The sequence below is a fragment of the Dendropsophus ebraccatus genome, chromosome 15, assembly GCF_027789765.1.
Source record: "Dendropsophus ebraccatus isolate aDenEbr1 chromosome 15, aDenEbr1.pat, whole genome shotgun sequence".
In the NCBI taxonomy this organism is placed as follows: Eukaryota; Metazoa; Chordata; class Amphibia; order Anura; family Hylidae; genus Dendropsophus; species Dendropsophus ebraccatus.
The window spans coordinates 24,941,863-24,954,949 of record NC_091468.1 but is presented as its reverse complement, the minus strand read 5'-3'; positions in this window follow the sequence as shown (position 1 = coordinate 24,954,949).

Sequence of the window (13,087 nt, the reverse complement as noted above, 5' to 3'; positions counted from 1 at the left end):
GGGGAACCCGAGGGACCGATGAGCAGAAAGTGCAGATAGTGGATGACCGACTCAAAGTTCGCTACATCCCGAACCACCCACTCCAAAAACGAACTAAACGTTTCAAAATACACGCATGACAAGGAACAACCCATGGGAAGGCACCTATCAACATAAAAACTCCCTTCCCAAAAACACCCCAATAACCGCATGCTGTCAGAATGCACTGGAAGCAAGCGAAAAGCCGTTTCGATGTCCCTGGGCCCAAAGCTCAGGGTCTATACAGTCATTAACCGACCGTCCGTGTGGATGCGACAGGTGATGAATGAGCCGAAACTTGTTCGGCTCTTTCTTAGGGACCACTCCCAAGGGAGAGACCACCAGACGAGGCAAGGGGGGCAAATCAAGCGGGCCCGCCATCCTGCCCAAAGCCACTTCCTTAGCCAGTTTCTCCCGGACTACTGAGGGATACTGATGGGCCGACCACAGATTCTGCACCAAAAAAGGCACCTCGTAGGGAGGGGCTGGAATAACAAAACCGTGAACAAAACCGTCTAACAACAAAAATGCCTTAGCCCTATCCAGAAACCTGCTGAGGAACAGCCGCATCGCGGCCACCCGCACCCTGAGTCTCCCCCTTGACCAGGGCCCCCGGAACCACATCCCTTTCCCCTTTTGAAGCACCGGGCAGTCCCGTGGGAAGAACCCCCACAAGTGCTGCAAGCATGTTTGAATTTGCAGGCCGATCCGCACTTACACTGGCCCTTGTTAAAAAACCAGCACAATCCAGATTTCCCACCACTAGACTGAGGGGCCTGACCACCCGCCCCGGACTGGCCGCCCGAGCTGCCCCCCCCTTCACGGGAAAGGGGTGCCCAAAACGCGCCGTCCCCATCACACGCAACCAGAGGCCGATGTCCTTCTGGTCCCAGCGTATACTAGGACACACCGCCTTCCGTTGCCGAAATTGCTCATCGTAGCGGAGCCAAAATTGGCTCCCATAGACACGATGAGCCTTGCCAATTGAGTCCAGGTAGCAGAATAAGGCGGAGCAATTCTGCGGCGCCTTCTCGCCCACCACGCTCGCCAAAATGGCGAACGCCTGGAGCCAATTGGTGAACATTTGAGGGATAAGCCGCCATCAACGCTTCTCCTCCTCCTCCTTCTTACTCTCAAAACGTTTTCCTTTATCAAGATTAAACTTCTCCAGAAGCAAAACAATTTTGACGTACTCGTCGCTCCAAATCTTATCCCGAACCTCCTGCTTAATATGGGCCCCCAAGGGGCCCTCAAAGCAGACGTAGACCTCTCCCCGGGTCCTCTTGTCCATCTGAACCCAATCCACCTCCTTATCTCTCTCCGTTTGCACCGCCACAGCAACCCGCGCGGAAGGCCCCGCCGCCCCTGCGCCTGCCGCAACACCTGTCCCAGCATCCACCCAAGCTGACAACGGGGAAGAGGCCACCGCCCCGGCAACCCGCTGCCATAACTGCCCGAAAACATGCAAACAACTCCTGCCAACCCACACTATCACCCCCCGCACTATTCCTAAAGCCAGCGCCACCAGCAACAGGGAAAGAGGGCACCCTACCCCACCCCCCCTCCCCGGGAACCATCTACCCCAGAATACATTACAAGGGAAAACTCACCAAGCTGCCCAGGTGCTGTGTCCCCGCCAGCCGGAGGGTCCGGAACTCCTCGATGTCCAGGAACAACCACCTCATCGATGACTTCATTCACATCCGACTCGGCAGAAGAGTCGGTGCCCAAGGGAGGGGCAAGCAGAGCCAGAGCAGGGGCTCCAGCATCCCCCACCGATTGCATCGCAGGGGAGGACCGCCTGGAAGGACGAGCCTGGACCTGAGGCTCTGCTTGCCATTGACACCATCCCTGCGCCCGGCCCCTAACTGAGGCCGGCGTGAAGCACATCACCAGGGGAGCCAGCCGAAGAACCACTGGGAAGCAGACTAGAGGGGGGATGGGGGCCACGGGCCCGCAGCCTGGACCTGCCCCGCTCCGCAGAATCCAGCCGCTTCCTGGGATTCCTCCCAGACCGGGCCCCGCGACCCTGGGAAGTGGGAGGCAGCGCCCAGCCTGGAGGGTCCACGGAAGGGCTCCCACGCTGTCGCCGACATCCAAGAGCCGTGTCCGGGCTCAGACGGCGGAGGGGGTGAGGAGAGGGAGAGCGGGTGGTGGGTGCTGGAGCAACTCTCACCAGCGTTGGGATCGGTGGGAGGATGGCCAGGACCTGCTGTTCCAGCCAGCGCCGATCGTTGGTGGAGGCAGCCGCCTCCTGGAGGTCATCCAGTAGCGTGGACAGGGACATCTTACGCACAGGTACCAACACACTCAGCTCCTTGGCAGCTCTCCTCACGAGTGGTACATGAGGAGAGAGCCGGCCCCTTTTATAACTTAAGCCCCGCGTCTTCCCTCCCCCTACCAACACCTTAGCAACTCCCGCTCCCTAACTTACACCACTTATATTAACCCCGTCAGGCCTGTTTCCTCATCATGGCGGCTTCCTGCTCACTGGGGGTGGGAGTGGTGGTGGTCCCGTCCAGCCTTACTATTCTGCTGCAAGTGTGTAATCTCAGTTGATAAAGTTAACTTTTGTTTTGTCTGACTTTATGAAGTCAGACTCTCCCCAGGATAGGATGGTTCCTAATTGACAGCAGCTGCAGTTCTGCTTACAACTTAGTCAGACAGCTGATGTACGTATCAGTAACATCAGTTGTTGGGGAGGTGCCTCTTTATTGATTTGTGTTATGCTGCGTTTACACATAACGATTATTGTGCGAATTTGCGCGATAACGATCGAATTCGAACGATAATCGTATGTGTAAACGCAGCGAACGATCAAATGACGAACGAGAAATCGTTCGTTTTGATCTTTCAACATGTCATCAAATCGTCGTTCGTCGTTCGCGATCTCGCTGATCGTTCCGTGTAAACAGTCGTCGCGCAACAGTCCGGCCGCTCGCAGCTCATCCATAGCCCCCTGCGCCGGCTCGATCGCCACCCCCGCTCTGATCGCCGCCGCTTCGATCGCCCCCCCACCGCCACCGTTCCGGTCGCCCCCTCCCCCCCCCCGCGCCTCTCCGATCGCCACCCCCCCGCCACTGCCGCTTCGTTTGCCACAACCCCGCTGCCGCTCCGATCGGGAATTTCAAACGCCTCCTCTTCAGCCAATCAGTGCTCCTCTTCAGCACTGATTGGCTGAAGAGGGGAGCCGGGAATTTCAAACGGCTTCTCTTCAGCCAATCAATGCAAGGCAGCACTGATTGGCTGAAGAGGAGCCGTTTGAAATTCCCAGCTCCCCTCTTCAGCCAATCAGTGCACTGAAGAGGGGAGCCGGGGATGTTGGAAGACCTGCTGCGCGGAGCAGGTAACGTATGCTCATGGCGGGGGGTGGCGATCAGAGCGGCGGGGGGGAGGGGCGACTGGAGCGGCGGGGGTGGCGATCGAGCCGGCGTAGGGGGCCGGGCGGGGCCGGGCTGTGGGTGCGCAATTGCAAAACGATCGCAAAGCGATTTTTCCGTACGATATATCATACCGTCTAAACGCTGATCGTTATAAAAAAAAATCGTTACTCCGACATCGTTAATCGTACGATCGGGCCAATTATCGTTTCGTGTAAACGCACCATTATGGTCTGCTTACACGAAGCAATAATTTACCCAATCAATCGTTAAACGATTTTGAAGCAACGATTTGGTTTTTAGAACAATCAGCGTTTAGACGGAGAGAAATAGTTAGAAAAATTGTTTTTAAGATCGCTTAAAGGGGAACTCCGGAAAAGAAAAACTTATTTTCTATTAAAAGTACATTAAAAGTTATATAGATGTATCTATATATTGTATTACCATATCTGTGCGGTTCTGCCACACTGGTAGCTCATAGAAATGCAGGAAGTGAAAAAAGAAAATGGCCCCTGTGCCAATTCACATTGTCTCCTACTCCTTCTGCTACACCCACCCTTAGGAGACAAATATTCCATGCCTCTGTCTCACATTGTGTGTGTTTGCTGAGAGTGATGTCACAGGAGGCTTGGCTGGATCCCCCAATCTCCTGAGTGATTCACCATCTCTGACCGGCCAGAAGCAGCTGCTACACTGATTTTACTGATTGTGATGGGTGGGGGACTGTGATGATCAGCTGAGGGAACTGCTTAACCAGGAAGGACAGAAACATAGCACAGGATGGTTTCTCGTGATAATCTTGATAATGATTCCATGTAAACGCACAATTAGCTTTTATAGACAGGATAAGGGGTGTTACTAATCATGCGCAGTGTATTCAAGTATTACAAACTTAACATGTGTCAGAGTTCCTGGAATATATCACTGTAAGGGAGAGTTCACTTTCTAATTCAGAGAGCTGTGTATATATGTAATCCCACAGGTCACAGTGGCAGCATGTAAAATCACATCACCTAGCCTTATCACAGTGAAAGTGACAGGGAAGAGATTCGCAGCAGTTTTCGCTGCAAACTTGCGACATCAAATCTGCTGCGGATATGTTGTGTGAACCCACCTTTAAGATTCTTTTACATGGCTTGACCTGGGGCCATGCATGGATGCAGATGAGTGAGATTGGTGGTCACTTGAATTACTTTTTCACGGAACAACAAATCAAGCAGCAGCTACACAAAATTCCTGTATCTGTGCAGTTGTGGAGATTGACAGTTTCTATATGACACAAGCACTGGTTATGTTGTGTAGATGCAGTCACACAATGGAGCAGATGAGGAAAGGTTTCTCAGGTGGGCAGAGTCTGGGGCTGACACCTGGGACATAACTACAATATGTGAACACTGCCATAGAGAGAACCTAGAACCTTCCATGCTTCACCGTAAGGAACTATTTTGGCAGGGCTACAGGCAGAGCTGGTTACATTACTTAAAAGTCACATTATATTCTAGATATTACAGTGTATCAGTCACTCCTAAGCACAGCTGTAACGCCAATATCCCTTCTGTTCTGACACTTTGTTACAGTGTAACAGTGCAGACAAATGCCTGGAGTGCAAAAGTTTAGCTCACTGAGGATTGTTTAGAGTAGATAAAACCACTGTCGGACTAGGGTACCTTGGGCCCACCAGGGAATTTTATTCTAGGGGCCCACCCTACATATACTAGATATAAGCAGCATCAAATCTTTCACATTACTATAGCGACTTTGTACAGAGCTGGGCATGTGACCAGTCATGCTAGCTCACTGCTAGTAACTTGTCAGTCACTCTATGCAAACAGCATAGCGCCCCACTTAGTTTTATGGCACTTCTACTTTCATGAAAAGTAACGAATCTCGGGCAGGCAGGGGTGTGTGGGAACATAACAAAAGTATACTTACCTGTTCCCATGCCCTCGTAGTAGTTCCTTAAAGAAATCTGACAGACGCCGGCCTCCTGCAGCTCCTCCAGCTGCAACGTCACATACTCGGCCGATGGATCACCCACTAAGGTATTTACTGACTGGGACGGGACACCACTGCAGTCACTGACTGGCTGAGCAGGCAATCCATCAGCCACTCCATGACATTGCAGCTGAAGGAGCCAAGGCTAAGACATACATCGAACCTGGGTGAAAATGACATCTGGCAGCTGTGAGAGAGATACAGGGACTGGTAAGTATACTTTATCTTCCCGCACCCCCTTGACTGCCTGTCATTTGTTAGTTTCTCAAGACTTCTTCTTTAGAGAATCTGTCAGCTGTAACTCCAAACTACCGACACTGTTAGTTCAAGATGACACGTGGTACCTTAAAAATATCTGTCTATGCTTCCATAGCATAGAAAATGCTTTTATTCTCTGGTACAAAGAGGCTTCTCGAAGATCATGAATAGCTGCAACCTGGAATGTCTCCTCTCTTCCCCTCCCTGCTGAAATGACACTTGGAACGCTGAGTCCCCAGCGGGTTTAGGTATGGGAGGGGGAGTTACAAATTAGTGAACATAATGTGTACATACATATTACATACAAATATGGACAATATATACACGCATACACAGATATAAAGAAATGCACATTAGCTTTATGCAAACATAGAACACCCACGCACACGCCCCTTTAATCCAGGGATAGACACTTACATGCAGGAGTTCTACTATCCACTGCTCCATCCTACTTCTGCTCATTGTGCAGGTGATAGATCTGTGTAGCAGGCAGATGTCCAGCTTTATGACTCTGCAATATGTAAAGGGACCCCCAAGCATAAAAGGTTAAACAAAAAAACACAAAATAAAGACAACACATTGTAATCAGGTGTCAAAGGGTTCCAATTTTATTTAAAATTACATGACACTGAAAATGGCAGACCCCCGACTCACAAAGAGCAACCCTCCAGCACTCAGGCGAGGAAAAAACCCCTGTGGGGGAAACCTTGAAGGAGCCATGGCTAGAGAGTTGCCCCTCCCCTGGGCTTAGAGGGTAATACCATACTATAAATATAATAAGCTGGATGTGAAAGAAATTCAGTATCTATCACCTTATTGATGGCTAGGCGGATGGTTCTCTTCTCCCTCACAGATCCAGGTCCACTTCTCAAGATGGTGGTGACTTGATGAAGGGGTAGTTTATTGCAGACCACCCCTTTTTCCCTGCTAGAACCTCCAAATTACATCAAGGGTAGGGGCAGTAAAGTAGTCAAGCTCAAGGTCCTCTGGCGCATCCAAGATGGCACTGATCAGGGCACGGTGCATTGCTTTATGGAAACTTCGTTATGACATAAGTGCTTGTCATCACAGTGTGCGGTTGCCATGGTTACTGCAGGTAAACACATCTGAAGCATTAACCCATTAATGACTGGCTATGTGCTTTACTGCAGAGGTCACTAAACACACGAGACCAAGCAAACAGCTTATGGTTAGGTCACACTAAGAACACTAAATTTGGTTTGATGTGGCCCATAGCAACCTATCATAGCTCAGCTTTCGTTTCTCAAATTACTCTGGTAAAATAAAAGCTGAACTGTGATTGGTTGCTATAGGCAAGTTAGACAGTCTAAGTTGCACATGGCAACCAATCAAAGCTCAGCTTTAACTTTATAAGAGCTTGTTAAGATGTGAAAGGTGAGCTGGGATTGGTTGCTATAGGCAATCAGACTGTGTTTTGTCTCTGGCAGTATGATAAAGCTGCTCCATTGCTGTAAAGTTGATGATGATGATTGATGATGATGACTGAAAACACATGACAGCTAGCTTCCCCATGTAAGAGACCCGCCGTTCCGTGACCCGGACAGTCACTGAAAAGATCATCCAGGACGGTACCAGGGCCGTTTCTTGGGCCAGGCGACGGCACGGGGCGCCGCCAGCTAGGGGGCGCTAGTGGCCATCCCACGGGACCTCACCCAGCGCGGTAAATAGCTTGCCAGGCCACCGCCCACCGCGTTCTTCTGCTGCCGACGCCCCCCACCCCCACAGAGCGTCCCGATCCATGCCAAGATTAGGTGAGTATAATTTTTTTTTGAGCTGGGCCATGCAGGGGACAGCACTACAATGGGGACAGTATTGCACAGGGGACAGTATTACAATGGGGACAGCACAGGGGGACAGAGTTTTCCTTTCTTTCTTTTTTTTTAAACTTTTTATTATCTTATATAAGCATTACATTTCATTATACCTAACAAAAGTCCAAAATAAAAAAGGAATTTCCATAAAAAATATAAACCATAGTCCAACAATGTCTAAACCCAACCCCCTCCCACCCCAATCCCACCCAACCCATGAGAGATAGGGAAAGAGAGAACTAAGGGGCAGAGAGCACAAAAAAAACAAAACAAAAAAAAAAAACGGAGAATTACAGTTGAAATGATTTCCATTTTTCCCAAATATTACGATGTTTCATAACAGCCTTAGGGGAAACAGATTTAGCCATATATTCCTCATAATTACAAATTCTTTCTGTGAGCTTTAACCATTCCTCCAACTTGGGAGCCCGGTCGCTAAACCACTTTCGCGCTATTATTACCTTAGCCAGTGCAGTTAGTTTATTCAGAAGAGTATTCATCCTTCCATCATGGTCGTATCCCAGCAACAGTACCCTACTAACATCTTCCCCTATCTCCATATTTTTAAATCTCTCTAAATAACTTTTAATTGAGTCCCAGAATTTCCGTACTGCTGAGCATTCCCACAATAAGTGAAAAAAGTCAGCATCTTCAATCTGACACTTCGGGCAGGTAGAGTCTCCCCTGCAATTTCTCCTAAACAGTGGGGATAAATATAATCTATACAAAACCATATACTGAACCAATCTATGTGCTGGATTTACTGAAATGTGCTGTGCATTGCTAACCGCGTGTGTCCACACCTCATCTGAAATGTTACCAATCCTAAGTGCCCATTTTTCTCTAGCGCAATCCAAACAGTGATCCCCTCACCAATTAACATTTTATAAATTTTCGCTAAGTGTCTGCTTCCCTGAGGTTGGTCCCTGAGAAAGTCTATTAAACAGTGTGATTCCACTCTCCAGTTCACACTGGGATCTGTTGCTTTAAATGCATGTGAAAGTTGAAAAAACCATAAACCCTGTGTATCCAATAAAGTGTAACTCTGTGCCATATATTTTACTCCCTTAACTAACCAAAATTTATTCCACAGATACGTTTTAAAACCCTCCAAGTTTTTAAATATAAATCAGCCTGTGAAAGTGTTTTAAGCCCCCCAAACCCTGCTTCTAAGCCGACAAACACACCATCATATCCCCACTTGACATGCTCCATAATATAGTGAATTACCGGAGAGACTCTCCAATTTTTCAGGGCCTGCGCCCCTATTGCCAAAAAATAAAGCTGAGAATCAGGGAGGGACATGCCCCCCTCTCCCCCAGATTGAGTTCAAATATAGTATTTTATTCTTGGTCTTCTCCTGCCCCATATAAAACAGTTCAGTAGTTGAGAACCTCCTAAACCATCGTTCTGGAATCCACACTGGTGAGGCATATAGTATGTACAGAATCTGGGGGAGAAGGGTCATCTTCACTATTGCCATTCTATCGGCCATGGAAATGGGTAATTTAAGCCAAAAGTCTATTTTTATTTTTATTTTTGTAAGCAAAGGATTCAAGTTAAGTGAAATGAACCCATCTATAGTAGTGCCAATCTTAATCCCTAAATAATCTAAAGGCTCTTCCGGGTTGAGAACCTGCACCAGAGAAGACAGAGTAATTATTCTCTCCTACTGGCATCAATGAGGACTTCTCCCAATTAATTTGTAGGCCCGAATACTTCCCAAACTTAGAGAATCTCAAAAACATGCTGAAGAGTACCCTCTCCACCCTTCAAAAAGAGAAGGACATCATCCACGTAGAAGAGAAATTTTTCATTTGGACCCTTTAACCCAAACCCTTCCACCCTGGGCGAATTTCTGAGAAGTATAGCCAGGGGTTCTAAAAAAAGGGCAAACAAACTCAGAATTAACTGACACTCTAGCTATAGGTTTGACATAGAATAATTTTATCCAAGCTACGAATGTCTCACCCAAGTCAAAGGCGTTCAATACCCGCCAAAGAAACCCCCACCCCACCCTGTCAAACGCCTTCATTGGATGGAGCGGGGGCATCATCCTCTATTTGCTAATTCGCGAAGGCCCTGGCTATATTATCATGAATAACCCTCCCTGGCACAAAGCCAGTCTGCTCCGTACCTATCAATTTGGGGGCAATCTTCCCCAATCTAATAGCCAGGACCTTCGCCAGGATCTTACAGTCGCAATTTATGAGAGAAATTGGGCGGTAAGATTCTATTTTAAGCGGGTCTTTGTCCTTCTCAATTAAAGCTATAGATGCCTCTCTCAGAGGGAGGGCACCATTACCCAAGGATTCATTACATATCTCTGCTAGTGGGGGAAGGACCTCAGCAAAGTCCTTATATACCTCAAAAGGGAGACCATCAGTACCCGGAGCCGACTGGCCCCCAAAACTATCTAATGCAAACTTAAGGTCTCCTACCGTAATTGGAGCATTCAATTCCTTCTTAAGAAGGGGATCTAATTTAGGAAATGGAAGATCCCTCAAAAAGCCATCAATCTGTTCCTGAGAGCAGGCCAAATCCTCTTTATATAGTCCTGCATAAAAATCATAAATAATCTGTCTAATCATATCTTGATCATTAGTAACCCCTTTATCCCCATTATGCAAAGCAACAATAGCCTTCCTATTTTCCCGCTCCTGAATAACAGAAGCTAAATATTTGCCAGGTTTTCCGGAGTTTATGAAGCACTTCCGACCCTTAAAAAACATACTATGCTGGGCTTTGTTCAAAAGGAAGGAGGAATACTCTTTCTGAGCAGCCTTAACTCTCTCCCCTTTTTCACGGGATGGATCATTAGCAAATTCTGTTTCTGCAGCATCTGCCCGGGCCTTTAAACCTTGTTCTTTTTCACGAAAGATTTTCCTCTTGTAAATGATCTCTCGGGAAAGAATACCCCTCAAGAAGGCTTTCATAGAGTCCCAAACAAAATGGAAATGTGCAGAGCCCCTGTTAGCCTCCCAAAACTGCTTGATCTCATCTCTGATTTTATCCTTCCGATCTATAATAGTTAACCAATAGGGGTTAAGCCTAAATTTTCTGCTGGGAGGCCCTTTATACCAAGGACCACCAACAGAAACAACAAGAGGAGAATGATCAGAGATGGACCGGGCTTCGTAGACCATTCCAGTTATCCAACCCAGCATTGACTTATTACACAGTACAAGATCAATTTGTGGCGCTGTTAAGTGGGAAGAGCTGAAGCACGAAAAGGCCTGCTCTTCTCCCCGTAGGCATCGCCAAACATCCCTCCAACCACTCTCAGCTATAAATTTAGCCAACGGAGAACAATGTGGGGAGTTCAACTGAAGTCTTTCCCTTCTGTCCTTAGCAGGATCTAACACAATTAAAATCCGCAAATAAGCGGAATATCTCCCCTCTCCAAATTAAACTTAACCAATTCAACTAACAAATGTGAGGAGTATGGGGGGGGGGGGGGGGTATACAGACAGGCTATGATCATCTCCACCTTGTATAAAAAAGCATGAATATATATCTGCCCCTGAAATCATTTTTTTTCCCAATAAGTTGGAAAGGGATTCTATTATGTATATAAAGGGATACACCTGCAGAAAAGCTTGAAAAAGTAGCGTGAAATGCATGACTTGCCCATCTGCAATTCATCCTATTCAAAGAGTCAGGAGTACAATGTGTTTCCACCAGGCCTACCACACCTGGCAGATGTTTTTGTACGTCATCAAAAAAGCCCGCCTCTTAACCCGGTCCCCCAGGCCCCTCACATTCCAGAAAAAAAACTTTAAGTAACTCCCCCATAACTCAGAAAGGAGAAAAAAAAAAAAAAAAAAAAAACTGTCCCCCTTCCCCACCCTCCAGAAACCACCCTCCCCTCCCCCCCCCCAGTGCCCCTCCAAGCTCCTAGAAGCCAGGAAAGCTCTATACTGCCCGCCATACCACTCCATACAAACCTCCCCCCCCCCCCCCCCGCCCGCCCGACACCTGGCTCTGCCGCCCCCCAGGAACAGCAATACATAAACACAATTTCACATTCATATTCCCTCGCTCTCCATCCAGGACAAAGCATCTTCCAACCTAGCAAAGAAATGAACCGTGTCCTTGTGGGACACCCTGAAGAAAGAAAAAGAGATCTCTGCTTGATGCAGTCTCTTTTTAAGGTCTCTGAATGACATCCGTTTAGCCTGGGTGGCCCTTGAAAAATCAGGGAGAAAATAAATTCTACCACCATTATACATAATAGGTTTCTGTCTGGCCATTTTCAGGATAACATCTCTATCCCCTGAGCACACCGGTTTTATGAGCATAGTCCTTGGGGCACTTCCAGGAGGGAGAGGCTTTAATGGGACCCGATGTGCCCGCTCCAGCGCAAAGAGGGCAGAAAACGACTCCCTCCCAAAGGTCTCCAGAAGCCAGGAGGAACAAAACTTGACTGGATCACCTGCCTCCACCCCCTCTGGGAGGCCGAGGATCCTGATATTCGCCCGTCTAGAACGGTCCTCTAGGTCAGTCAATTTCTCCTTAGTATTGGACAGCTGATGGCTGATGTCACTCACTTTATTCTTCAGCTCCCCCACCTCGCTTTCTAATGCTGGGATAGATTTTTCAAAAGAACTAATTTTCTCTCTTAGGTTATTCATGTCCCCTCTGATAAAGCCAATGTCCGCAGATAGCGCGCCCACCGTAAGAGTCAGATCAGAGAGGGACTTATTACATGTTTTTAATTCAGAGAATATAGCGTCCAGCATAATATTAGATGCAGGGTCCTGGTTATTTGATATCAGCGAGTGATCCTCCTCCTCCTGCAATCCTGAATCACTTGGGCCTGATTGCCCCGCTCTTACAACAGTAGGGGAAGCAGAAGGAGTACTGCTCACTTTTCCGCTCCCGCCCGGAGATTTAAGGAACTTGTCCATTTGAGATGAAACATTGCTTCTGGATTTCTTCGGGGCCCCCTTTCCAGCCATTATGCGCTGGCCTTACACTGCCACTGCTGATCTGCTAAGCCAGTCCACCAGCGAGCAACTTCCAATAGTCAGTCTCTCACACCCCACTCTTGGGCACCAAGCATAAAAATCACCGGAAGAGCCGGCATTCAGGCTGGGTCCCAGTGTCAGCAACGCTCCTCCAGAGGATGTACGGCAGACGCCGAACTGCTAGGGGCTTATATGCAAGGGGCACGTGACACGCCGAGCTGGCCACTACACTGCCTGAGCCCGCCGCCAGCACTCAGTGTCACCTTGTCCGAACAAGAGACGTCCGTCTGCGGCGTGATCCAACTCCCATCAGTGCGCTGTGTCTCCACGGTCTTACCATCTCGGGATACCCACAGGCTTTAGTCCAGCGGCAACAGAGATGCCCGGGGGGCCTCAGGACCGGGAACCGGCCCAGATCATCGTGCCTTGAGCGAGGAAGGGGAGGCTCTCTCAGAGGCCGGGGGGAGGAGCACGGAGCGGAACGTCCTACATCCTGACGTGACAAGCCCCTGAAAGCAAACGGACTTCGGGGACAGAGTTACAATGGGGACAGAGCACAGGGGACAGTATTATATTGGGGACAGCACAGGGGGACAGTACTACAATGGGGACAGAGCACAGGGGACAGTATTAC